At 54.9% G+C, this 25,045-nt stretch overlaps 1 protein-coding gene across 2 annotated transcripts in view; it reads right to left on the bottom strand.

Moving 5' to 3' along the window:
• Positions 1–23,483, bottom strand: part of SULF2 (sulfatase 2) — an 85,039-nt gene extending 61,556 nt beyond the window's left edge. The window contains exon 1 of one of the 2 annotated variants that reach the window (XM_084887488.1): positions 23,462–23,483. The gene's annotated coding sequence lies outside the window, so the exon portion shown is untranslated. Of the gene's footprint in view, positions 1–22,679; positions 22,849–23,461 lie in introns of those variants that run through there. The other variant, XM_084887487.1, reaches the window with a different exon arrangement.
• Between the last annotated feature and the right edge of the window lie 1,562 nt (positions 23,484–25,045).

Raw genomic sequence — 25,045 nt, 5'->3', positions numbered from 1 at the left:
CGCGGGGGGCGGGGTGTGCTGGTGGCAGCTCCAGCCCCACATCCGACGGCCAGCCGGTCACACTGAACCACACCACCACTTCCACAGACAGAGCAGCTCCAGAGGAAGGAAGGAAGCAGCCCGCTGGGGGAGCAGATAGTTCTGGCCATCCCTCCTCGGCGGGCAGACGGAGGAGGCTGCGGCCGGCTTCCCAGCAGCCGGAGGCTCAGAGAGAGGCCGGGACAGCAGGCCGAGACGCTGGGCGGGACGACTCTCCATGCCGCAGCCCCGACTCCATCACGCGGCAGCTCGGCTTCCCCGTCAGTGAGCCGGTGGGGAGCGGGGAAGACACGGCTGTTATTGGAACCCGATGCAGGCGGGCTGTGTGCGGAGGCCCCCTGCCAACACCAGAGCTGGGCAAGCTATTCCTATTAGTTTTCGGTGGCAGGATAAACAGAATGACAGAAGAGCTGTCACATTCCACTGTGACCTCAGTCACCCCCCCCATCCCACCACACCCCAGATCAGGTCACACGCAAAGCTGGGGGCTGGGCGGTGGGAGGGCGAGCTTGGCTCAGGCGGGTCTCTGCGGTCATTTTTCTATTTCTTGAGGAAATGAGCCTTCAAGTCCTGTCCAGATAGAGACTTTCGGTCTCATTTATTTAGGGAGAGAGAGAGAGAGAGAGAGAGAAAGTGTGAGAGAGAGAGAGAGAGCAAGAGTGTGTGTGTGTGTGTGTGTGTGTGTGTGTGTGTGTGTGAGAGAGAGAGAGAGAGAGAGAGAGAGAGATCGCAAACAGACGTGTTGAGAGGAAACACAGAGAGAGAGAGAGAGAGAGAGAGGGAGGGAGGGAGGGAGGGAGGGAGGGAGAGAGAGAGAGAGAGAGAGAAAGAGAAAGAGAGTGAGCGAGCACGCAAACAGACGTGTTGAGAGGAAACCACGCTTGATGGAGCCAGGCTGAGTCACTGCCCTTGTGACCTCGAAGGACCATGGGGAACCCCACCCCAAAGCCCAGGCTCAGGGAGCTCGGCAGGGGCCCCGGTTTCCGCAGGGTGGAATGCTGCCTTCGTTTCTCTTCGGGCCTACCAAAGCCTCCTAAGGGGTCTCCTCCCTGTCCCCACCCTTGGCCCCCTCCCGTTATCCCCAGGACAGCCAGTGTGAGTCTCCGAAAACTGGAATCGGGTCTTACCACGCAGTGAGGCACTCGTGGACAAAACTGAAGGGGCGCCCACGCCAGGGTGCACAAGTGCAAGGCGCTCATCTCACCCGTGACCCCATCACTTTCTTGCTCACACCCTCCCCTGGCTTCTCAGGGCTCAGGCAATAAAACGCAAACTCCCCACCAGGGTCACCGGGGCCCATGTGACCCGGCCTCTGCCCACTTCTCTGCCTTCGTCCCAATTGCTCTCCGGCCCCACTGGCTTCTCTCTGTTGTTTGGACACTGTCAAGCTTGTTCCTGCCCCAGGGCCTTTGCACTTGCTCTTCCTGAAACCTGGAAGAGTCTTCCCCCAGGTTTTGTACGATGGGTTCATTCACCTCTGACGAGTCTGGGCACAGATGTCACCTTCTCGGAGAGGCTGCACTGATCCAAAGTGGTGCCTGCCCCCGCCCGAGGCATCCTCTGTACTGTATAACCTGTTTTATTTCCCCAAATCCCTACAACAACCGGGCAACTGCCTTTTTATTGCCCATTACCGCCCCCCTCCCCCGCAACTCCCATGGAGCTGGGAATGGGTGCAGGGCACCTGGGTTGATCTTCTTAGCAACCCCTGCCCCGCTTTCCGGGCAGCAAGAGCCCACCCGTCAGGATGCTCCCGCTCTGGATGGGAGTCAAAGCTCTGCGACCAGAGAACAGGAGCGGATTATTTCATCAGAGCAAGTCGTCAATGGGCCGATTTTTGATGAATTCCCCGGCTCCGACTTCCCCTGGCCGTGTGCCCGTCTCTCTCTCTCTCTCTCTCTCTCTCTCCAGATGTCGAAGGAATCAATGAAAAGTGACACAAGGGATTCTGCCTCCATTTTTCTCCTTCAGGGTAAAAGATCCGTTTCACGGACACCCCCCTTCATCCCACCAGCCTGTGGGAGGCGGGGTCCATCCAGCCCCTCCCCTTCCCTTCCCCAGGGGTTTTCTCACAGAAAACCTTCTGCCGGGACATCGCCCCGCTTCTGGATCTATCTGCCCGTCTGCAGAGAGGAGCAGGTCTGAGGGTGACCGACGACCCCCAGCCCTGCATGCCACAGCTTTGGGGGTCAGCCGGGAGCTCCCCCAGGGCTGCCCAGAAAGACTCAGAGAGCTGTTGTCCTCTGAGGACCCCGGAATCCAACCGGACCAGTCAGGAGGAGGTTGGAGATGACCAGGCAGCTGAGGGGGTGGGAGAGGAAGCGGCCAGCGGCAGAACAAGGCATTGGCCAGGCAGGAGAACTCACCCGGGAGGTGGGAAGAAAGGAACGTGTGGGGCGTGCGGAGACGCCTTGTAAGACGTAGAGACCCTCCTCGGTGGTCCAGACAGGCCTTCCTTCATTTAGGTTACAAATTCTGGTTTAGGGCCAACTATGCATGAGGCACAGTGTCAGGTCGTAGGATAATCCTGGCTGGGTTATTACAGCCTCCTAACTGGTTCCCCTGCTTCCACGCTCATCTCCTCCCATCCAGCAGCCAGAAGGAACTGCCTGTTAAAAGAGGCCGTCTTCCTCCCCTGCAAAGCCTTCAAGGGCTTCCATCTTGTACAGAATAAGCCCCTCAGACCCTCCAGAAGGCGTACAAGATTATACACGGTTGGCTCCATCCCCTCTCTGACTTCATCACCTTTTACTTTCCTCCCTGCCTACTCAGCACTAGCCACACATGGCCTCCATGATGTTCCTCAAAACATGCCACCCCAGGGCCTTTGCACATGCTGCTTCTGGCGCTGCCCAGAGCCCTCACCCAGGTGTCTCCATGGCCCCTTCCTCACCTCCTTGAGGTGAAAACTGAAATCTCTTCCCTCCCCAGGAGCATTAGCAACTTCTGACTAAGTATTTTATTTCTTTCCGGCTTTCCTAGACTAAAGCATTAGCTTCCTAAGGGCAGAGATTTTTGCCCATTTTGTTCACATCTGGTTCCTGTATCACCAATACCTAGAGCAGTGCTTAAGATAGCAGATACTCAAGATATTTACTGACTCAGCAAACATGTTCTCCCTCCTGGTTATGGTACTCCAGTTGTGATTGGGGGCATTGCCGCCCCCTTATTCCGATAATGTACAGTTTGAATGTAGGGTGGATCCAATCAGCACATTCCATCTCTCTAGCTCCCGCGATTGGCCCAGAGATAGACATGTGACCAAGGCCTGACCAACCAGAGGGAGGGGAGAAATTACAGCGTGGGCTGCTGGGTGCTGACAAGGGGGCGAACCCAGCCTGGGTACCCACTGGAGCCTGAGAGGGGATGCTGGTGACACGAGGCTGAACCAAGTAGCCAGTCACAGACTGGAACAAGTGGCCCTTGTTGCTTCAGCTTGTCTGAGCTGGGGCTGTCCTTTGCAAAAGGAAGCATCCAGACTTACACCATCGACTCTCAAATATATAGGTGATGAAGAAAAACTAAAATTTACGGTGTGTTTTTCTTGGGCTCTGCCCCGTTTTCAGCGCTTTTCCAATGCGAGCTCACGTCACCCTCACAGCAACATTATGAGTAGCAGATGAGCAGGCGGAGGCGTGGAGCGGGCCAGGAACGGGCCCAAGTTCGCACTGTGGGAGGCAGGGAGACAGACACGAGCAGAGCAAGGACCAGGGGCCAGACACAGGTCACCAGGCCCGAAAGCCCTGGGTGTCTAGCAAAGGACAATCAGCTGGTTGGGTGGAACCTCGCCCCCAGGGTGACCTTCCTTCCCCTAGTACATGATATGGACGGTCATGAGGCTTGGACCCCCTGACCTTGCCTCCCTGGAGATAACATGTAGGCCTTGGCTGTAGTTCAGCTCCAGGCCCAGATAAGCAGCCAAACCAGACAAGAGACACCGAGGCTGACCTCAGCACCAGTTACACTGGACAATGACCCCTGCCCTGGTGCTGACCAGTCCGTCAGGGGAGACCTAAACGGTAAAAGGATACAGCTGGAAAGCTGCTGAAGAATCTACTGAGATCTTCTCCTGGGCCCTCTCCTAAAATCTCTGCCCTTAAAACCCTCAGAAGGGAAGACCCAGCTCGCCCTCTCTCCTGGGATAGCGCAAAGCCTTTCTCTCCCCTCCAGCCCTCCCTGTCCCTCCCACCCTCCAAGCGTGTCTCCTTTGTCTTCCTCACTTCGCAGCTCCAAGGGCCCTTCCTTAGCTGCTGCAACTTGTTTCCTAAGCTCGCTTTTTCTCCAAATTACTTCTTCCACCTCTGTGATTTTATAAATAAACTGGAGGCCCGATGCACGAACTCGTGCACGGGTGGGGTCTCTCGGCCTGGCTGGCGATCGGGGTGATTGGAACAGGCCAGCTGCAGGGGGTGAGGGGCAGAGGGGACCGAGGGAGGTTGGCCAGCTGCAGAAAGGTGGCTGTGGGAGTGCACTGACCACCAGGGGCAGCTCCTGCATTGAGCATGTGCCCCTGGTGGTCAGTGCACATCATAGCTACCAGCTGGTCATCCAATTGTAATGGTCACTTAGGCATATATACATACATATATATATATATATATACACACACACACACACACACACACACACACACACACACACTAGTAGCCCTGCGCATGAATCCATGTGTGAGTAGCTCACTGCTGCTTGCCTCAGGGGGCTGCCCGGCCCACCACTGCTCGTAGCTCACTGCCCTGCCCTCCTGTTTGGTCGTTATGCATCACAATGTAATGCCATTTGTACATTACTTCTTTATTATATAGGATAGATGATGACCTCTTGATTTCCTAGCCAGAAATCAAGACTCTAGGTGGCTGAAGCCACGGGTCTAACACCTGGTGCCGTGGTTCCTGCCACCCACTCCGCCACCACTTGAGTGCTGAATACCATCCCTTGACCCTCCCTCACCCGCCTCTCCCCCCTTCCTTGTACCTTGGGAGGCCCACTTGGATGGGCCACATTAATGGGCTCTGTACTCTGCCTCCTGGTAGGGAGAATGGGGAGGAGAGGGGCTGGGTGCTTCCCAGGCGCCCTCCTTGGCCCCTTCCTGGGGAGTGACCACATCCTGCCGTTGCTTTACTGAGGGCCGAGCTCCCCTGGGTGGCCCGCTCCCTGCCGGCCCTGGCCCCAGCCCCAGCCCCAGCCCCAGCCCCAGCCCGGGTCTGTGTTACTCACTTCTCACACTCGGCTCACACTTTAGTCGGAGGGCACCACCTGTTTCCTGCAGCACTGACACAGCAAGCAGACAGCACAGCCGAGATCTGCGCCCAGACCTCCTGAGCCCAGAGCCATCTCTGGACTCTACGCTCACTGGGAAAGCAGTGAGTGATATCAGAGTCTAAGGCTGAGTGTGTTGCACAAACAGGAAGAAGAAGGGGGAAACCGCTGGCCTGGGGAAGTCAGGGAGGGCTGCCGGGAGGAGTCTTCACTGAGTCAAGTGTGAGAAGCCTAAGAGGAAGCCACGGGGTCCGGGGAGACCCTGAGGAACAGGGCGGAGTGCAGGGCGCCTCAGGGAGGGGAACGGCTCCGGTAAACAGCGGCAGAGGGAGGGGTGGAAATGTGTGGTCCCGAACCTCCAGCCCAGAAGTTGTCTAGACAGGGGATGACACACACACATCTGTTAAACCTTACCCTCCCCTGGCGCCTCCCCTACTTCCTGGCCACAGGTTTCTCAGCTCCTCTCCTCCTCCCAGGGCTGGCAAAGGAAGGACGGGAGCCTGTGACCTACAGGCCACCACCGCCTCGTCTCCCTTGCCCAGGTTCAGGGCACCTGGGCTCTTGGAATTCCAGCTGGAGGCAGAGAACCAGGCCAGCTCTCAAGAGCAAGACGGGGGCAAGAGAAGGGTCCTTCGGAGGGAGGAGAAGACGATCAGACTTCAAGATAAGGACTCAGGCTCTGGAAAGAAAATTAGGGCATAAAGAGAAGGGCTTAAGAACCCATTACTCCAATAACTAACTATTCATGCAATAAGAAATCCTCAAACGCCTACTGTGCACCAGGCACAGTTCTTGGTGCCTCAGATCAAATGGTGGGGGTTGGGGGGGGGGGGAGTGGAAGGAAGAAGTCCCTGCCCTCATGGAGGTGAGATTCTAAGGAGTCCACATAGCAAAACCTGGGGTGGAAAGACTCCAGCTAAAGGTGAGAAGGGTCAGAAAACAGGACTGAAGTAACGGCAAACCACAGGGTGAACAGCCAGGCCGGGGCCATGGATTTTCTATGTGGATATATAGTCAGAACTCCAAGGAAGTTCAGAAACAAGATATTCGAAGTCTGAGGAAGTTGAGCATCACCAGGTTTTGCATGCCCAGTGAGTGGGTGTCTGAGAGGCCATATAACTCACACGCTCCAATGTCTGAGCATCTGCTATGTGCTATGTATGCACTGTTTCATGGCCGGTGGGACCCACTCTCTGATCTCATGGAGCTGACAGGCCCAGAGCAGGGGGCGGGGGCAGCTGGAGCGGACTGCCTGGGTTTGAATGGTTACTCCACTGCTTACTCATCGCTGGGCTGGCAATTTAACCTCTTGTGGCCTCGGTATCGCCACCTGTAAAGTGGCACCAATCACCGCCCTGGTAGAGCTGTGAGGATGAAACTGCTGAATACCATGAAGCCTTTATGACAGAGCTGTACACAGTAAGCACTCCATAAATGCTGGCTTTGGGCCACCCAGCATTTTCTTACTCTACTTTCTTGTGACCGTGCCCAGTTTTTATTTGGGATCTTTTTCTGTCTGATCCATGGTCCCTAAGGTTTCAATTAGGTCCCAGCTACAAAGTGCTAAGGCTAGACCATGGGACCCAGGCCTGAGCCAATCAGGACCTTCCAATCTCCCTACCTCAGTGATTGACCAATCTGATTTTATATATATGTATGTATGTATGTATATATATATATATTTTTTTTCTTTAATTGCTTTTTTTTTTTTTTTACAGAGAGGAAGGGAGAGGGATAGAGAGTTAGAAACATCGATGAGAGAGAAACATCGACCAGCTGCCTCCTGCACACCCCCTACTGGGGTTGTGCCCACAACCAAGGTACATGCCCTTGACCGGAAAAGAACCTGTACCCTTGAGTCTGCAGACCAATGCTCTATCCACTGAGCCAAACTGGTTCGGGCCCAATCTGATTTTTTAATCTAAGCACTGATTAATCTAAGGCCTATTCTTTCCAACTGACTAATTTATTCCACGTCTTTCCAACATCAGGTGAGGGAAGACTCTGGCTCCATCATGCCTCACGTGGAGTCAGAGCGAGGCCAACACACAGGAGAGAGAACAGAGCTGTGGAAAGGAATGGACTTGGCTCTTGAAAACACTGGAGACCTGGATCCAGCTAAGCCTGAAGGAGGATTTACCTCTGGGTTCTTGGCTCATTGGTTTGCACCCATAGATTCTTCTATGTCCAACTAGTGTTCTTTGTTTTTAGGTCAACTTTCTCAACACTATGACTCTTTAGTAGGGACATGAGTCAAATTCTTTTTTCTCAGGTCACTCCAAGTAGCTCTGTCACTTACATCCGAATGAGCCCAGATGGTAGAGCAAGCTGGAGGCAGAGTGTTGACTCAGGTGGCACCCCCGGCCACCTTCTGCCTCTGTGTAGAGACATCTGACAACGCAGCTTTTGAGTCCTAGGCCCGGGCCCCATTCTAGGGCTTATCTAAGGCAAACTTCCCTCGTTCTTATTTGTTAACTGATAAAAGCAGTGCAGGGAAGCAGAAGAAACGTGGGCACGGGAGTCACGAATTCTGGTCCTGATTCAGCCTCAGTTTCCTCACTGGCCAAGAAAAATTGACTCTTCCCTGGGTGTGGCGTTCAAGTTTGGGATGGGTGGAGTGGGATGGGGGGGGGGGGGAGGGCAGGCCTCCCTCTGACAATCCCAGGTTTATTCTCCTCAGAGCACTCATCACAGCTCCCAGTTCCTCGGTGCACACTTCTGTTCAGGTTTCTGTTTTGTGGGGGGCTGCTGTTCCCACTGGAAGCTCCACATGGGGGGGTGGTGGTCTGTTTCCTTCTAACCCCACAGCCCCAGGCCTGGCGCAGCCTGGGCCCGAATTCTTCCAAGTTACTGAGCAGCCACCACGCACAGGCCCTGTGCCACATGCTGAGGGTCCAGAAAGGACCATCGCTCGTGGATCGGACACCCACATCCTGAGGAGGTGACGCAAGAGAGGGAGGTAGAAGTTCGAGTGGGGGGAAGGCTGCGATTTTATGGGGGGGAGGGGGCAGCAAAGGCTTCTCTCCAAGGTTACATTGGGCAGAGTCCTGAAGGAGGTGAAGGGATGTGCCCTGCAGATACTGAGGGAAACGGTGCTCCAGGCACAGGGAAAAAGCAAGTGCAAGTGTCCTGAGAGAGGAAGGTGCCCGGGTGTTGGAGGAACACAACGGGCACTGAACGTGAGGGGGCGGGGTGTCCGATGGCAGACTTGGCCGGGTCACAGAGGCCTGGGCACGGCAGGGGTCAGAGCCCGTGGGCCGCTCCCCCGTTAGGAAGTGAAAACTCCCGGTGTGTGCGTCAGACCCAGCCTGCCTGCGTCTGCCAAGCTTCTTGTGGCCGGGGTGACCCGAAGGCTGTCCCGACCCCCCTCCTCCTCACACGACCCAAAGAGGCTGCATCCCTGGGTCGCTGGCAGGAGGTTCGAAGGGACCGAGAGGCAAACAGAAAGGCTTGCCCCGGACGGACGTGGAAGCTACAGCAGCAACCTCCCCTCTTCACGTCAGAGCACGGAACTGCCTCCTCCTCTCTGCACTGGGAGCATGTCTTCATTCTCACTTACAAAACCGAACAAAGACAAAACCCCAACCCTTCCCTCTGCCCTGCTCTTCCGCAGAAAGGAAGCCCTTAGGGCCAAACAGAAGGGGGAACTGACCTGGGGGAAGTGGCCCTCACTTCCCCAGGGCGTCCCTGCTGAGAAATGACGCTCTCAGGCTCTGCCCTCTGTCCCTGGGCTCAGGCCACCACGGACAGGGAAGCCACAGGAGGGGAAGTCTCATCGGTGGCCGCTGCCTTGTCTGTGGTGGGAGACTCACGCTGGGGGGTGCCAGGCCAGGGCTCCGGGTTTGGGAGGGACAGTAACAGGCTGGCTGGGCGGGAGGGGTGCGAACAGCTCCCAGCCTGCTAGAGCTCGGCCTAGGCCCGTGGTCGGCAAACTCATTAGTCCACAGAGCCAAATATCAACAGGACAACGATAGACATTTCTTTGGAGAGCCAAATATTCTAAAAACTTCTTCTAACACCACTTCTTCAAAATAGACTCGCCCAGGCCGTGGTATTTTGTGGAAGAGCCACACTCAAGGGGCCAAAGAGCTGCATGTGGCTTGAGAGCCGCAGCTTGCCACCCACAGGCCTAGGCAAAGCGGCTTCTCCCGACTGACCGCAGCCACTTCACAGGCAGCTCCCAGGACGTGCCCAGGGGCAGGGCTTCTGCTGTGGAAGCCAGTGGTCTGCTCTGAGAGGGTGACATGACAGAACTTGGCCGGGGCACTCCATCGTATGTCAGGAGCTCGGAAGCTCTGCTTGTCACCTGCTTCCAGGCTTAGCTTTAATTCACTCCCTTTCTTCTTTCAGCAAATTTATCAACAGAAGAGATGGGGAATGAGCACCATGTGTCCTAAATCAGGGTCTCTCAACTTGGCACTGGGTATTGGGGCCAGCTCACTGCTTTCTGTGTGGGTCATCCTGTGCATTGCAGGGTGGGTGGCAGCATCCCTGCTCTCTACCTGTCACAGGCAATGACCCTGTAGTTCAACTCTTGCTTGCCAGGGGCGTCGAGCTTTTTCGTACAAGGGGAGCAGGCCTCCTGAGGACCAGGCAGGGGGGGTTAGCAGGACTCCCTCCTGGAGGTTCGAGGGTTTGGAAGAGAGAAAAGGGGATGACCTGCTCACTGAAGTTCATAGTCACTTACAACCCACACAAGGACCCCTAGAAAGAGCGCCGCCCCTTGGTCCACACCATGAACTGGGTCCCCGGAGCCCCGAGGGCTGGCCCCAGGCCTGGTTCACAAGGAGTCTGATGTGTTTGGTTACTTCTGGGGAGAGACACCTGTCTGCAGTGGCCTTTGTCTGAAGCAGGGAGACAATCCCAAATGCATGCAGGTCCAGGCAGGAGAATTCAATGAGGGATGTGGCTGGATCAGGGGAACAGGGAAGGGTGGGGACTGGACCTCCTTGGAGACACAGTTTCCAAAGTGACACATGAAGACATTTTAAATACGGAGCAGGCGTTGGAGGCTGGGAGACGATGTGTAACCCTGCAAAGCCACCTGGTCTCTTCGGGGCGCCCCCTCTGTGCCAGGTGCTGTGAGGGAAGCTGGTGATCAGCAGTGGACGTAAGGCAGACCAGGCCTCTGCCCTCAAGGAGCTGACATTCTGGTGGGGAAGACCGGTCATTAACAAATGAAGATGAAAAAAAAACAAAACAAAAAAACCAAAAAAACAAACAAATGAAGATGAATGTCAGAGTTTCTTAAGAGCTTTGAGGGAACGTATCGAGTCACAGGATAGAGCCGCGGTCTGCAGCACCGTTGACTAATGAGTTTGCCGCCCACTGAGCCAGACTCTCGATTCCAATAATTACAGGCTGTTGTTGTTCCTTGTGATTAAGCCCCTATCTCAGTGGTTGGCAAACTCATTAGTCAACAGAGCCGCAGTTTGCTGACCACAGGGATAGCGTAAATGGGGGGAGGCCTCGAGGAGGAGGTGCTGTTTGACTGAGAACAAAAGGGGTGTGTGTGAGAGAAGTCAGTTGTGGGTGAAATGCTTTCCAAGCAAAGGGAAAAGCAGTGCAAAGGCCCTGTGGTGGAAACGAGCTGGGCCTGTTTGAAGGGCAAGGTAAAGACCAGAGTGGCAGGAGGAAGGAGCAGAGTGGCAGCGGGGCACAGGGGAGGCCGGCCCGCCTTCCCCAGCCCACGCCTGCCAGATAGGCCACACCCGCGGCCTTCCTCGGAGTTAGGGGAAATGGGAATCAGATACAGAAATTCCCACTTCTGTTCTTTGTTCTTTTGTCTTCGTGGAGGACAAAAGCTTCTCTGGCAGCTGAGTTACAAAGTTATTTCTGCAAAAGGCCTTCGGCCAAAAGCAATAAAGTCGGACCTGAACAGAGTCATTATTCACGCCTAACCGTGGGCCGGTTCCCAGGGCAGACTGCCTGTGCCAGGACCGACAGCTCCAGGCACACCCCCTCCCCGTGTTTAACCCCACGTCTCTCAGTCCTGATTCCCCCACAGCACACCTATCCACGTTTCCAGAGACTGTAGCTTCCTCCGAGGAGCACATAAAAGGGATAAAAAGGCCATTTTGACGGACCGGTATGAATAATCCAATTATTTCTTCCTTCCCACCCAATCCACAGCCGAGTGCCCCATCCTCGCCCATCCTGCCGCTATTAGCAGATAGCTTCTCATTAGCTCACCTTGGAAACGGTCCGACGCTTACAATTATTGGAGATGCTTGTCCTCATAGGCAGGGAGGGAGTCGGAAGCTACGGTGACCAAATAACCCGCTAAATTTAGAGACGCGCGTCGAGGGGATTTGGAATGACAGGTCCATTTCCAACCCTGGCAGGCTGTGCAATCTAATTAGCAGCTGGAAATAGACCGTCAAGTGGGAGCACAGCCGTGGGTCAGAGGTGCTCCCACCGCCGCTGGGGGCCTCCCTGGGTGACTCCAAGTGGACAGTGACTGCGAGAGAGGGCGTGAGAACTGGGTTGCCAGTGTCCATGGTGGGGTGCTGTCTGGGGAGGTGGGAGCACACCCATCATGCCAGCTTCTCCCTCATTATCATGTCTGCTCTCTCTCCCAGATGTCAACTCAAACCATCCCTATCTGTGGGATGGGGATGCTGAGGTGTGGTAGGGATTGTGGGAGCTGGCTTTGCCCCATAATAATAGGGTTCCCAGACTCCCAGCAGTGCCTGAGCTATGGGGCCCTTGTCCTTGAAAAGCTGCCATACAGTTTTGGGCATTCTACTTACAATAGACTTAAAAAAAAAATTCATTCATTCATTTAGCCCATCTTAATGAAAAGCACCTCTGACCCATCCACCCATCCGTCCATCTGCCATTCATTCATTTATTCATTCATTTAAAAGTGTTCACTGCTCATCCTGAGGGCATGCAGAGCTTTCTAACTTTTGTCTGTCCAGCATCTGGTAGCCTTCTTTTGACAACAGCATCCCAATTCCCTTTTAAGGATGCTCGCCCCTTGCCAGGAGGCCCTTCCTTCTCTTGCCATGTAACCAAGAGGCGATCCTGTGACCCACGTTGGCGAATCAAGACTCTCCCTGGGGCCCTGACTCTCAAATGGAGTGTCAAGGGCAGAAGGAAAAAGCAGGGGTGTGCCTGTCCCACTGGACCCTCAGAGGCTGCCAGCAACTCCGGCTCTGAGCTCCCTAGAACTCCCTAAGCTAAAGCCTTAGGAAGGCCCGGCAGCTTTCCTTTTTTGCAGGCTTAGCGGCCAGGCTGCCCTGAGATCCCCATACCGTGAGGAAGCACAAGCAGCCGCGAGAAAAAGCCACGTGGAGGAGACGAGAGCCATTCAGCTGATGGCCCCACGGAGCTCCTGTCGGGTGGCCAGCACCAGCGGCCAGCCATCTGAAAGCAGCCATTTCGGATCTTGCAGCTGGTATCACATGAAGCAGAAGGAAGAACCCCCTGGCAATCAGCAGAATCATTAGAGATAAATTGTTGCTGCTTTACACAATGGGGCTGGGGGTGATCTGCTGCAGGGCAGACACCCCCTCCCCCTCCAAAGAACCCTGAATGACACTAACGAGAGCCCATTCCTACACCTGGACGCCAGCAAGGACCTCTGACGAGTCACCATGTTTGGTCTCCTGGGGCTAGCGGCTTTAATCGGATGAACACTTAGAAGAGCACATCCTTCATTCATTCTTTCCAGTCACTGATGCAAATCGCCACCAAGCCAAGCACTGATGGCACAATGATGAGCAAGCTTAAGGAGCTCTTGTTCTGGCAGGGCTAATCCACACAGTGCCTCAGTCTCCTCCATTATGAAAGCGAGGGCCGTTGTGATGACTAAATGCTTGGCAACAAATAAAATCAATGATATTAGACTCCATGGTTATCGTAAACAGAGTTGCCAATGCATTGTCCCTAGAGGTGTGGTATCGGTGCCCCTGGGTGGGAGCCATTAATATTGGTGCCCCAAGAACCATTAATGCTGGGGTCCTGATCCCAGCAATCTGGAAAAAGGCTGCGCGTAGGTGATTAAGAAGGAGTCTAAGCACAAAAGATAGTTTTGAAAGGCACTGGGGGTCAGAGAAGCTTCAGCTAAAAAAGCTAAAGACCACCTGTTGACTCAGGATCCCGTGCTATTTATTAACACAAATTGTCCTAAGGCAAGATGGAGATAATACACCTCAAAGGGGAGGGTTTCAAAGGATAGGGTTTACAGAAGCATTGTCCGATTGGGGAATAGCCTACAGCTGTTCAGGTGTTTGGCCATTTGGTAGGAACAAAGTGTGGGAGACAGTGTGTTTGGGAGGTGATTAGGTCATGAGGGTGGAGCCCTCAGGATGGGATTAGTCCCCTTATAAAAGGACTCCAGAGAGCTGCCTCACCCCTCTGCCATGTGAGGACACCTCTAGTGAGGAGGTGGCATCGATGAACCAGAAAGTGGGCTCTCGCCGGACACCGGATCTGCTGCCACCTTCATCTTGGGAATTCCCAGCTCCCAGGGGTGTGAGAAAGAAGTGTTGTTGATAAGACACCCCGTGTCTGGTATTCCGTTTCGGTAGCCTGAATGGACTAAGACTCGCTGCTCCACAGGACGTTACTACACGGTCACCTGAGCCGGCACTCGGAACGCTGCCTGGCATGTAGGAAGGCTCAAGAAATGCTAGGAGTGTGGACTGGGGGGAGGAGACGAGAGAGGCTGGTCTCCTGCACCGTGACGGCCTCTCAGGAGCAGACTACTGAAGGCGGGAGCTGCGTCTCTGAGGGTACACTCAGAAATCTTCGCCCTGAAAGCTCTCATTAGAATGTCACCACACTGACCTTACAGATTAGCTCCCACATCCCAAGTGGCCCGAGACCGGTCGGAACTGGAGCCGTCGACCAGCCCTCTGCAGGGCACAATGTTCCTGCTGTGGCCGGAGGGGCATGATGTCAGCACAAAACCCGGTTCCAGCCCTGGGCCGGGTGCCAGGAGGGTACATGGCTTCCTGGGAATGACAAACAGGTTTTGACTCCTTTGCCCTGAGCCGTCACCTCTGAGCAAGGATCCCTGAATACCAGATTCAGACCCACCAGCAAGCTCCAAGCCTCCTTTCTCGATCCCTTCACCCAGAACGTATTTCCTGAGCATTCAGAGTGCCAGGCCTTACTCTAGGTGCATACAGAGGTGAATGAGGCAGACAAGGGCCCGGCCGTCACAGGGTTCATTATTTTAATGAGAGGAGCGAGGACAAAGGATAAATAAGGAAACTGAGATAATTCCAGAGAGTGACTAAGTGCTATACACACAAAACAGGTCATTCTAGGCATTCTAAGGATGTGACAGTGGAGCTGAGATCTGAAGGATCAGAAGGAGCTAAACTTGTGACTCTACAAAGGAAGAGCAGTCCAGGCAGTTGGGACACAGCAAGTGCAAAGGCCCTGGGGCTGGAACAAGCTTTGATGCAACCAAGGATCAGAAAGGAGGCCAGTGTGATTGGGCGCGATAAGGTTTGAGGACTATGGAGGGAGACAGAGGTGGAGACCAGCTGGTGCAGGATAACATTGAGCTAAGAGTTGGAGTTTATTATGGGTACAAGGAGCCCCCAGAGGGGGGTGGCTTATTCAAGGAGCTGTCACCATTGAGAAGCTTTGAGGACTTCGCAGACATGCCCGGCAGAAGGCACTCCATCCAGCACCTCTCTCCCTGCTTCAGTGGTTCTCAACTTCAGCTGCACGTTGGAATGGCTTGGCAGCTAAAAAAAATACCCTGATGCCCAGGTCCCCGCCCTGCAGTTGCCAAGTTAACTGGTCTGGGTGAGGCCCGGGGCTGGGGTTTTTCAGAGCTCCCCTGGAGATTCTGTGAGGAACCTCTGCTCACTCACAAGCACCTCCCTGTGCCCATGGCGACTAGCCTCACCTTGGGCTGCCAGGATAGGCCACGGCCGGGTCCTGCAGGTCAGTCCCTGAGGAATGCTGTCTGCCGAGCTGGCCTCACTGAGGTCTAAGGGAGGTGGGTGGGGTTGGATGGGGAGCAGGACACAGTGTGGTTCATCGGCTCAGGAAGCCACAGAATTGAGCTCTAAGCCCAATTACGCCTTTGATTTGCTGTCACCTCTCTAAGCGGGGCTGCCCTCCTCTGTAGGAGGGAGACCAGAGGCCTTCCCTATGGGCAGAGTGGCTGGGAAGGCCTACAGGAGCCAGCTGCAAAAGCACTTCACAAAGCTAAAAAAAACTGGTGTAGCCACTATGGAAAACAATATGGCCGAAACCGGTTTGGCTCAGTGGTAGAGCGTCGGTCTGCGGACTGAAAGGTCCTGGGTTCAATTCTGGTCCAGGGCATGTACCTTGGTTGCGGGCACATCCCCGGTAGGGGGGTGTGCAGGAGGCAGCTGGTCGATGTTTCTCTCTCATCGACGTTTCGAGCTCTCTATCGCTCTCCCTTCCTCTCTGTAAAAAAAAAAAAAAAATCAATAAAATATATAAAAAAAGAAATGAAAAGAAAACAATATGGAGGTCAAACCCCTGCCCATTAAACATAGAACTACCAGATGATTCAGCAATCCCTCTTCTGGGTATTTATCTACCCCCCCCCCCAAAAAAAAACAAACCCACAACAACACACAACAAAACACAACAACAAACAAACAAAAAACACAAAACACAACAAAACCACCAACTTGAAGAGACATTTGCACCCCCATGTTCACTGCAGCATCATTCATAATAGTGAAGACATAGGAACGGAGAGTCCACTGACTGATGGGTGGATAAGGATGATGTGGGCTATACGCATGTCACTAAGAACTGGCAGGCTTTCCTGTTCCCAAGGTCTTCTCTAAAGTGGCCTGCATTCAGAAGTCTGTGACAGGGGTCTCTAGAGCAGGCCAGAAGCGGTTTCGGATGACCCGACTTTCATCAGAGCATCAACATCTCCTGAACTTCCGTGGACTGATAGTTTTTTCAATCTCTTATCAGAAAGTTCTCCTTTTCTGGCCACCAAGACGTGTGGGTCCAGTCCCCCGCTGATCTGTAGCCAATGGGAAGACCGCTGGCAATATTCCTCCCCTCACACATCTGGCGTCCACCTGGCCAAACACATCTCGGGCACCGTGTGTGGTCCCCAGGGAGGGCCCTGCCCGTCACCTCACGCACAAAGAACGTGTGCATAATGACTCTGCGTCTGGGATAGAATTAATTTAAGTTTTAAGCAGAGCCCAGGTGGGCCAGGCCTTTTACAAGATGAAGCTACACGGCAGAGATCAGGGTCCCTGGGCAACGTGCATTTTGGAATCATATGAAGAGACTGTGGAGAATTCAAAACAGGGGTGGTCCCTGGTGAGAAAGACTCCCATGCAGTCTGGGTCTGGACTGAGGAGGTGTGAGGACCGTGCCAACAGGAGGCAGCGTGGGGCCTGCGAGGCTCCAGATCCTGCATGACCTGAAGCTATTTCCCCACGGACACCGGTGGCAGAGTTGTGCGCATTTAACGTCTGTCTCATAATCACTGAGGAGATGGACAAGGGGAGGCTTGGCCTGAGGCTTTGGGAATTTCTAAGAAGTGTGATAGAGAGGTGCGCATGTGGGATGTGCTAAAAATATTCATCAAATGGATGTATGACAGGTCCGGGGGTTGGGGAGAAAAGGGAGAAAACCACACCAGAGAACAACATACATTCTCCCTGGATGACTGTGTCCAGTTCCACGACTTAAAATAACGTGGATGCGCTGGTGACTCCCAAATTTAAGTGGCCAACCCCAGCCAGCTCCAGACTTGTGTATTTAGCACCCAGTGAACTATCAGATACGCAGGCCAAGTGTCATCTCAAACCCAACATTTCCACAACTAAATTCTGGGTCCCCCTCCCCCAAACCTTCTCTCCCAGTCTTTCCTATTTAGGAATCACTACATTAATTAGAATTAAATTAATTCTATCCCAAACCAGGCTGCCCAGCCATTTTTGACTCCCTGGGACTAAGCATATTTGCTGGAAGGGGAGGGGGGATTGTCCCACACTGTAAGGTGGTTAGCGGCCTCTGTGGCTTCTACTCACTAGAGGCTAGTCGCACCTCCTTCCCCAGTGTGACAACCAAAAATGCCTCCAGATGCTGCTAAATGTCCCCTGGAGGGCACCATCACCTTGGTAGAGAACCAAAGCGCTTCCCCTCGTTCTGAATATTCAACCCACCAGAAAGTTCCACTGGCTTTGCCTTCCATCCACCCATTTCACTCCGATCTGCGTTGGGACCACCACCCTCCAGTCCAATATCAGCTCCCCCAACCTCATGTCCCAGCATCCTTTGCAATATCTCTCAGGTCTTGGTAAAACACAAATCATGTTGTCCTTGAGTTAAAGCTCTCAACGGTTTTCTGTTTCATTTAAAATAAAAATCTGTTTCTCATCCCAGGCCTCTCCTCCCCTCCTTCCAGCTTATTCACTCCCCTCCATCACACTGGACTTCTGCTTGTGTTTCGAACAGGACGGACCACACCGCTCCACCGCCAGGCCTTTGCACTGGCTGTTCCCTCTGCCTGGGATGTTCTTCCCTCAAATCTTCCCAAGGACGGCCCGTTCTCTGAACTTAGGTCACAGCTCCAAGGTCACTCCCCCAGAAAGATCTTCCCGACTACCTGCCAACATTTCCCCCCCCCCCCCATGCAATCATCTCCCATCATATCCATATTTTGTTTCTACCGTAGAGCTTGTCCCTTTCCAAAAGAGCCTCCTTTGTGGCTTGTGTGTTACCTGCTTCTCCACTTTGGAATGTAAGTTCCATGAAAGCAGGAACTCTCTTGGTCATCCCAATGCCTAACACAGGGCCTGGCACACAGCAGCTGCTCAGCGAACACGCGTGCACCGACACAAGAGGAACACTGCTTTCTTCTGCACAGCAGTTTCCCCAACACCTTGGTATCTCTGATCTCATTTGGAGCCTTTCCCCTGCCTCCCGGCACTCCCTCATTCAGGTAGGAAAACCAAATATGCACACCTCCCTGGGCCCTCTTTCCCACACGTCCCAGCGGGTGGGGAGTACACGGGTGGGATTCTGGCTCATTCCCCGGCTTCCAGGGCCCTCCCTGGGGGGTTGACTCAGCAGGGTCAGGACTTTGCATTTTTTAAGACAAATACCTCCAGATGATTCTCACAGTGGAAGGCTGGGCAAACACTGCCCCTGGCTACCAGAAAGCACAGAATCACAGCCAAGCTGCCTATTTCAGACACTAAGGCCGAAACGTCAGGCCTCCGATGCCTGCTGAGCCTAGTGGAGAAGGAGGGGAAGCTGCCCACCCAGCAGCTGTTTCTATGGTTCCACCACTTGGACCAACATGGAGACAGGTCCATCTGACCACCATCTCCCACAGTAGAGTCCCTCCTCATTGTAGTTACTAGCTATCTGCCTCCCTAGCAACCAGGCTCCTGTCACTGGGACCCCCCACATGCCTTCTCCAGGGCTTTGGGGGTCCAGTGCTTCCATCTCCAGCTCCAGAGTAAGGCTTTGGGAGCCTGGCCCAAGCCCATGGTTGGGGGCGTCATTTCCTTGGCCAGCGATTGGTTTGCAGTGAGCACATAACATAAAGACAGTCCAATCAGAGGGCCGCTTAGGGCTTGAGTGGGCAGAACCTGAAAGGAAGCTTGTTCTTTCTTGTTGGGCTTCCACCAGAAAGGACGGTGCTTCCACAGCCAGCTCCACACCTCAGTTACGGTAACCAGCGCTCCCCGAGGGCTGGCCTGTGTCCATGCAGTGCTAAGCAAGCACTTGACTTTGGTGATCTCATTTCATCCTTTGCCACGAACCAGGAGACAGGTGCTACGATCATCATCATTTGCTGATGGGAACTCTGGGGCACAGACAGGTTAAGTAACACTCCCTGGATCACACTGCTGGGCAGGGAGCCAAGGCAGTGCAGTTCTCCTAACCACGGAGCCGCCGGAGCCGGCCCACCGCTTGCAGCGGGAGAGAGAAACCAGCCCCAGGAAAGAAAAGCAGGGGTGGAGGGACAGATTCTCAGGACAATCCCTGAGACCTGACTCCAGCTGTGTCTGAAGCTGAACCTTGGCCGTGTTTCGCTATGAAAGCCAACAATTCCCCTTCTTTCTCCTTATGCTCGTTCCGACACCCCCCTCCCGCCTTTCTGTTGCTTCCAAGAGAAAGGATCCTGACTCCTTTATAGTCTTTCTAGGAAAATGCCCCTAACTATAGTCCATGTGCAACCTGCACCCAGCAGCTGCTCAGGCAGGACCAGCAGGTGTAGGTGAAGACTGCTCTCCCTTCCCAGGAATGCTGGGTCTAAACCCAACTGCGGCCGGCCCAAAGCCTCTTCCGCTTTTGGCTCCAAGCGAGGCCTAGTTCCCTAGCAACCGCCCCAATTAGGCCATCATGCCATTTATCAGGATGCCAATTAATTATAATGATCTTAATGATCTTCCAATTAGATAGCGCCTTGAATCCGGATCAGGGGTATGGCAGATTTCCCATCAGGCCCCATCACAGGGGCCCATGGAGAAGGCAGGCCTCCCTCGCCCACAGGTCAGCATGGAGAGAGGCTCCACCTTCCACATCCACTGGGCACAAGGGCCAGACCTGCCACACACACTCTGGGCCACCCCACCCCCTGCAGGGACAGGCTCATGTGACTCCAGCACCCACCACAAGAGGGCTGCACCTCTAAGAGGATCTCAACCCTCTCGCTTTGTGTTTCCAGGAGGCACGATCCTTTATCTCAGACCTCATGGCTTTTTTTCTGACAGCCACATTTGCTGTTTCCCTTTGCATCTTGACTAGGGGGAGTGTGTGTGTGTGTGTGTGTGTGTGTGTGTGTACTCGCCAGACAAACCCCTATTTTCCTCGGCTCCCCCTGCCCTGCAAGCAAAATACAAACTCGAGATGTCCCCAGACTGTAGAGGTTTGGGGGAGAAGTGGGATCACTAAAGGGCTTGTGCCTTCCAAAGTTCTACTGTCTAACTGTGTTTTCGTCTCCTGCGTGTGTTCTTTCTACATTTGGGAAAAAGGCCAAGGTCATGCAGGAGGAGAGAGTGGAGGGTCAGCGTGAACTCGGGAGGCCCTGGGGCCTCTTGAATTCCAGCTCTACCAGCGAGCAGCTGTCTGAGTCACAATCCCCTCTGGGCCTCACTGTCCTCATTTCTGACAGCAATCAAAGGCCCTCTTAGGGATTTGGGTGGGTTAAATACGTTTTCATGTATAAGGCCTCAGAACACACTACATCAGTGCTATCTATCACCTTAAGTCCACACCAAGCCATTCCTTTGAACTGCAAGCTTATCAACATGCTGATACTCTTCTGCAGGACCAGGCTTCTGGTCTCTTTCTAAGGGGGGGGGGGGGGGGGGGGAGGCGACATCTAAGAACAGACTTGATCCAGTTGGATGACAGTCCCAGTCTGGCTAAGTCAGACCAGAAGCTGCCCCCTTGAGGCAGGTCCAAACAGAGAACTTGAACATATCCAGAGAAAGCAAGGGGGAATGTTATCTCCAAATCAAAAGATGAACTTCAAACGCCAGGGTGGGCACACATTAGCTAGGTCCTGGAGATGGCAGCTGAGTGGAGCTGTTGAGTGTGTATGTGACTGTGCATGCACACACAGAGTCTCACACACAGCCACACTGTCTTCCTCCAAGCCCAGCATTTTTATAATCAACTCATCATTAAACCCTTGCGTTTGAAAACCTAACTTGTTATTAGGGTTTTAGAAGTTCAAATTAAGCCATGAGTTCAAACTAAAACCCCCCAATAAATATACACCAAGCCCAAAGCCCAAACCCGCACTGACCCTCAGCTGTTCAGTTAGACTAACATCATGCATTTATGTACATAAACTTGGCCCAGGCCCCGAGTGGGCCCGGGGATTGAGCTTGCAACCCAAGTAGGTGCTCTTGACTGGAAGTGGTCCCAGGACCCTTCAGTCCTCAAGCCGATGCTCTACCCACTGAGCCAAACTGGCTAGAGCTGGACAGGTTGTTTGGATGAGCCTTTTCTCCTCCGTGATGTGGGACAAAGCAACGCTGGAAAACCTCTTTTACAAACGAGTGGTCTTCAGCTTGCTCTCCCCACCCCCTTTCTATATGTAAGGAATGACTTCAACTTAATTAAAACCCTCCAATGGTTCCGTAATGGGGAGCGGAGATGCAGGAAGAAATCTCTTCACTATTAACTACCAGATGAGAGTAGCCTTCTGCTCCAGGGAAAGCCCATCCTACACTTCTCTGTCCCCCAGAGAACCTGCTCCAGAGCAGCCTCCCTTCTCGGCCCCAAAGGAGGGGACCCCAGTGTGGGAGAGAGGCAGAGACAGATGGAGGGGCAAGAGCACGGGTGTCCCGGCAGGCACAGATGTGCAAATACCCAGGTTCAAATGAAAGCTGAGCGCAATTACTTGGTTAATTAAATATTGACTTTTAACTCAAAAAGTGATTAAAACAAGCTGCAGGAAAGACTGGCCAGAGAGAAGGGGGCAGAGAATGAGTCAGAACTTTCCCCAGAAGGGGGACGTGGAGGATGAGGACTGCCAGAATGCAGGTCTGCAATGTCCTACTGTGTGCAGGCACTTACTCTGTGCAGGGGTGCGTGGCCTTTGATGGGGAATTTCAAAAAATGACGTCAGGTGACAAACGAAGATTTGTGGGTGTCTCCTTACTTTTTTCCACCTAAGACTCATCTTTTTTTCCAGGCTGCCCTCCAAGCGGCCAGAGCTTCTGGTGCTCAGGAACCGGGCTCTGTTGGTCCTGTCTCCCTGGAACCCTAACTCGGTGCCTGGCACCACGAGGTGCACCCCTTAACGCTTGCAGAACGAATGAATGAATTACTACAAAGAATGTTTGTTTGTTTCTTAAAGTGCTGTCCTAGAATTGGCAGCCAAACTTCGGAAACCCTCAGGAGCCCCAGGCGGGGAGCAACCCTCTGCAAGAGGCTTTGAGCACTGGTTCTGACCCGGCCTGGGCGGCACTTTGCCCTCTCGGTCCCTGTGCGTTCCCAGTCCCTCCCCAGGTCCGGTCCCCCGCTTCCCTGAGTCCTGCCCGGACCAGCCCCACGTGGTCCGAGCTTCTGGCCAGTCTATTGGGTCTGAACTCAAAGGGGTCAGGGAGGCCACCCCCCAGCGGCCGGCGGGCTCAGACTCGCTCTCCCCGCGGCCTCCGGGGCTCCGAGGGGCGCGCCCGCAGGTCCGGGGCGCGACGGGGGGGTGCCCGGCCCGCCCGCGAGGTCAAACGGGTCACCCCCCTGCGGCCCGCTGGCGCCGGAGCCTCCTCTCTCCCGCCCACCCCGTGCCCCCTCCGCGCGCAACGAGGGGCCGGAGCCGGGCGGCCGGGCCGGCCCCAGCTCACCTGGGCGGCGCTCGCGGCCACGCTCCCCCCGGGGCAGGCTCCGGCCGCGGGGAGCACCCCGTCCCGCTCCCCCGGCCGCGGCGCCCCACTCACCAGCGCGCACGGCCTCGGCGGCCTCACCCGGCGCGGGGCGCCGCCACCGCTGCCGCAGCCCGCCGCCCGGGCCGCGGGGCGCAGGGGACTCCACGCCGCTGCTGCCGCCGCCGCCGCTGCTGCATCCTCAGCGAGTGCGGCTCCGCTCCTCCCGCCCCGCCCTCCGCCTCCGCCAGTCCCTCCGCTCCGCTCCCGGCCTCCGGCGCCGCCCCTGCCCTGCGCACCGCCCTCGCCAAAGTCCGGTCCGCGCCCCGCCCCGCCCCCCCGCCCAGGCCGGGCTTACACCTCCCAGCCGGCCAGCCGCTGCCCGAGCCGGCCCCTGGGCACGGCCCCCGCCGCCTGCCAGCCTGCGCGCCGGGGGAGGCGAGAGCACGCGGGGCGGGGAGCGCCGGACCCGGAGCCGCGGGCGGCGGGAGCTGGGGAGCCGGGACTTCGCGCGGCGCCCTCCCCGCTCGCCGGAGCCTTTACCTCCGGCTGGAGGGACGCGTGGCCCGGACAGTCCGGCCCGGCTGCCCCCGGTGCACGGCTCCGGCCGGCCCCGAAGTCTGGCCTCGGACGGGCGGAGGCGGGGAGGGAGGTCCGGCAGCTGCCGGCCTCCCGGAGTCGCGGGGCCCGGCTGGCCGCGCTCCCGGTGTGGAGCGCGCACCCTCGCCGCCGGGACACGGCGCACACTCACCGGCACACGCGCCGCCCGCCCGCCCTCCGCGGGGAGCTGGAGCGGCTGCGAGGTTCTCCCGCGAGCCGGCTCCGTGCGTGCGAGTGTGTGCGCGCGTGCAACCCACCAAAGACCACGGGGGGCATCGCTAATCCATCAGTGATCTCAGTGAAGTCAGAAGGGCCATCGATCAGGTCCACTTCGCCGCGAACGAAGAGAAAGAATCCTAGTCTCTTTCCTTCTGAGCTGGAGGGAGTCAAATGCTCCGCGGGGCTTGCAACGGCCCCGCCGGGGGCTCCCCTCGTAATGACACGTTAATAAATGTTTTCTTTCATCTGCTTCCACGAGGGCTCGCCTTGGTTTGAAAACACCCACCGCTTTTGCTGAGAGCCCTGAGCTCACCTCTGACTTTTCTGCCTTTGGAGACGCGGGCGGGAGCCGGGCCTGCAGCTGGACCGCGGGGTGCACTGCCCACGCACCCGGGGCCTCCCCACGCGCCCGGGAAGCTCCCCGAGACACTAAACTTGAGCTCAAGTGAAAATAGCTGCGTTGCCCAGAAATGGTCCCGGAATAGGAAAGAATGGAGAAACGGGCTTCCTCCGAAAGGGGAGGAAGTAGACTCCAGGTGGTGCTGTCTACCGCGGTTTCCGCTGTCTCCAGAACACAGGAGAGGCCGGAGAAGGACCAGGCTGACCCGCGGTCACAAAGGACCAGGCTGACTCGCGGTCACAGAGCCGGCAGAGAACCAATTAGCAGCTGCGCAAAGCACAGCTGAGTAACTTAGGGAACCAGTCCCTGTCCTAGCTAAGTGTACTGATAGGCAGTAGTGACTTATTAAAATCTAATAATAACCCCACAAGGTAAATTGTAGAATTATACCCATGCTACAGATGTGAAGACCAAGTCACTGAGCGATTAAGTATCTGACTGAACTCACACAGTTGTAAACGGCAGACCTAGGATTTGAACCCAAGAAACTTATCTCCAGAGTTATGTTCTTAAATCCCAGGTGATTGCTACTTTTCCAGCCCAGCAACTCCTTGCTCTGGAGTAGTCTTTTTTGTTGTTGTTGGTTATGGTTGTCTTGCTTAGTAAGTGAAAATGGACAGTGGTCTATGAGGATATGCTTAATAAATACTTGGTTATTTATCTGGAATTCAGATTGGGGATCCAGACCTGGGGGCGGGGGGGCTCTACATCCCCCGGCCATAATCTCCCTCAGCCACCCTGATCAATTTACAGTCTACATAAGTCAGAAAAACCTGGAATTTGCTTTTCCAAGTTAGGTTCCGGTGCTCACTTTGGGCACTGCTGAGGTTGCTGATCTACCTTTTTTGGTAGCCGTGGTACAAAATGTCAGGCTTTCCCTTCACGGTCACCAACCAAAAACTAATGGGGATCCCTTCCCTTTGGCCTCATCTCTGTGGAAGGACTGCGTGGTAATAGAACATGTCGGAGAAGCAGCTTTCAAAAGTAAAAGGCAGGTGAAATTAATGTTAATTATGTAGTTTCACTTAACCTAGGACAGTGGTAGACAAACTCATTAGTCAACAGAGTCAAATATCAACAGTAAAACGATTGAAATTTATTTTGAGAGCCGGAAACAGACTTCTGAGAATGGGCCACGAAGTTTCAATCGCACTGTAGGTGCGCGCCCGCCCGCACGTGGTATTTTGTGGAAGAGCCACACTCAAGGGACCAAAGAGCCACA

Source organism: Pipistrellus hanaki (assembly GCF_964339955.1).
Source record: "Pipistrellus hanaki genome assembly, chromosome: 6".
NCBI classification, from domain to species: Eukaryota; Metazoa; Chordata; class Mammalia; order Chiroptera; family Vespertilionidae; genus Pipistrellus; species Pipistrellus hanaki.
Note: the sequence above shows the minus strand (reverse complement) of the source record. Positions and strands in the feature narration are given on the sequence as shown.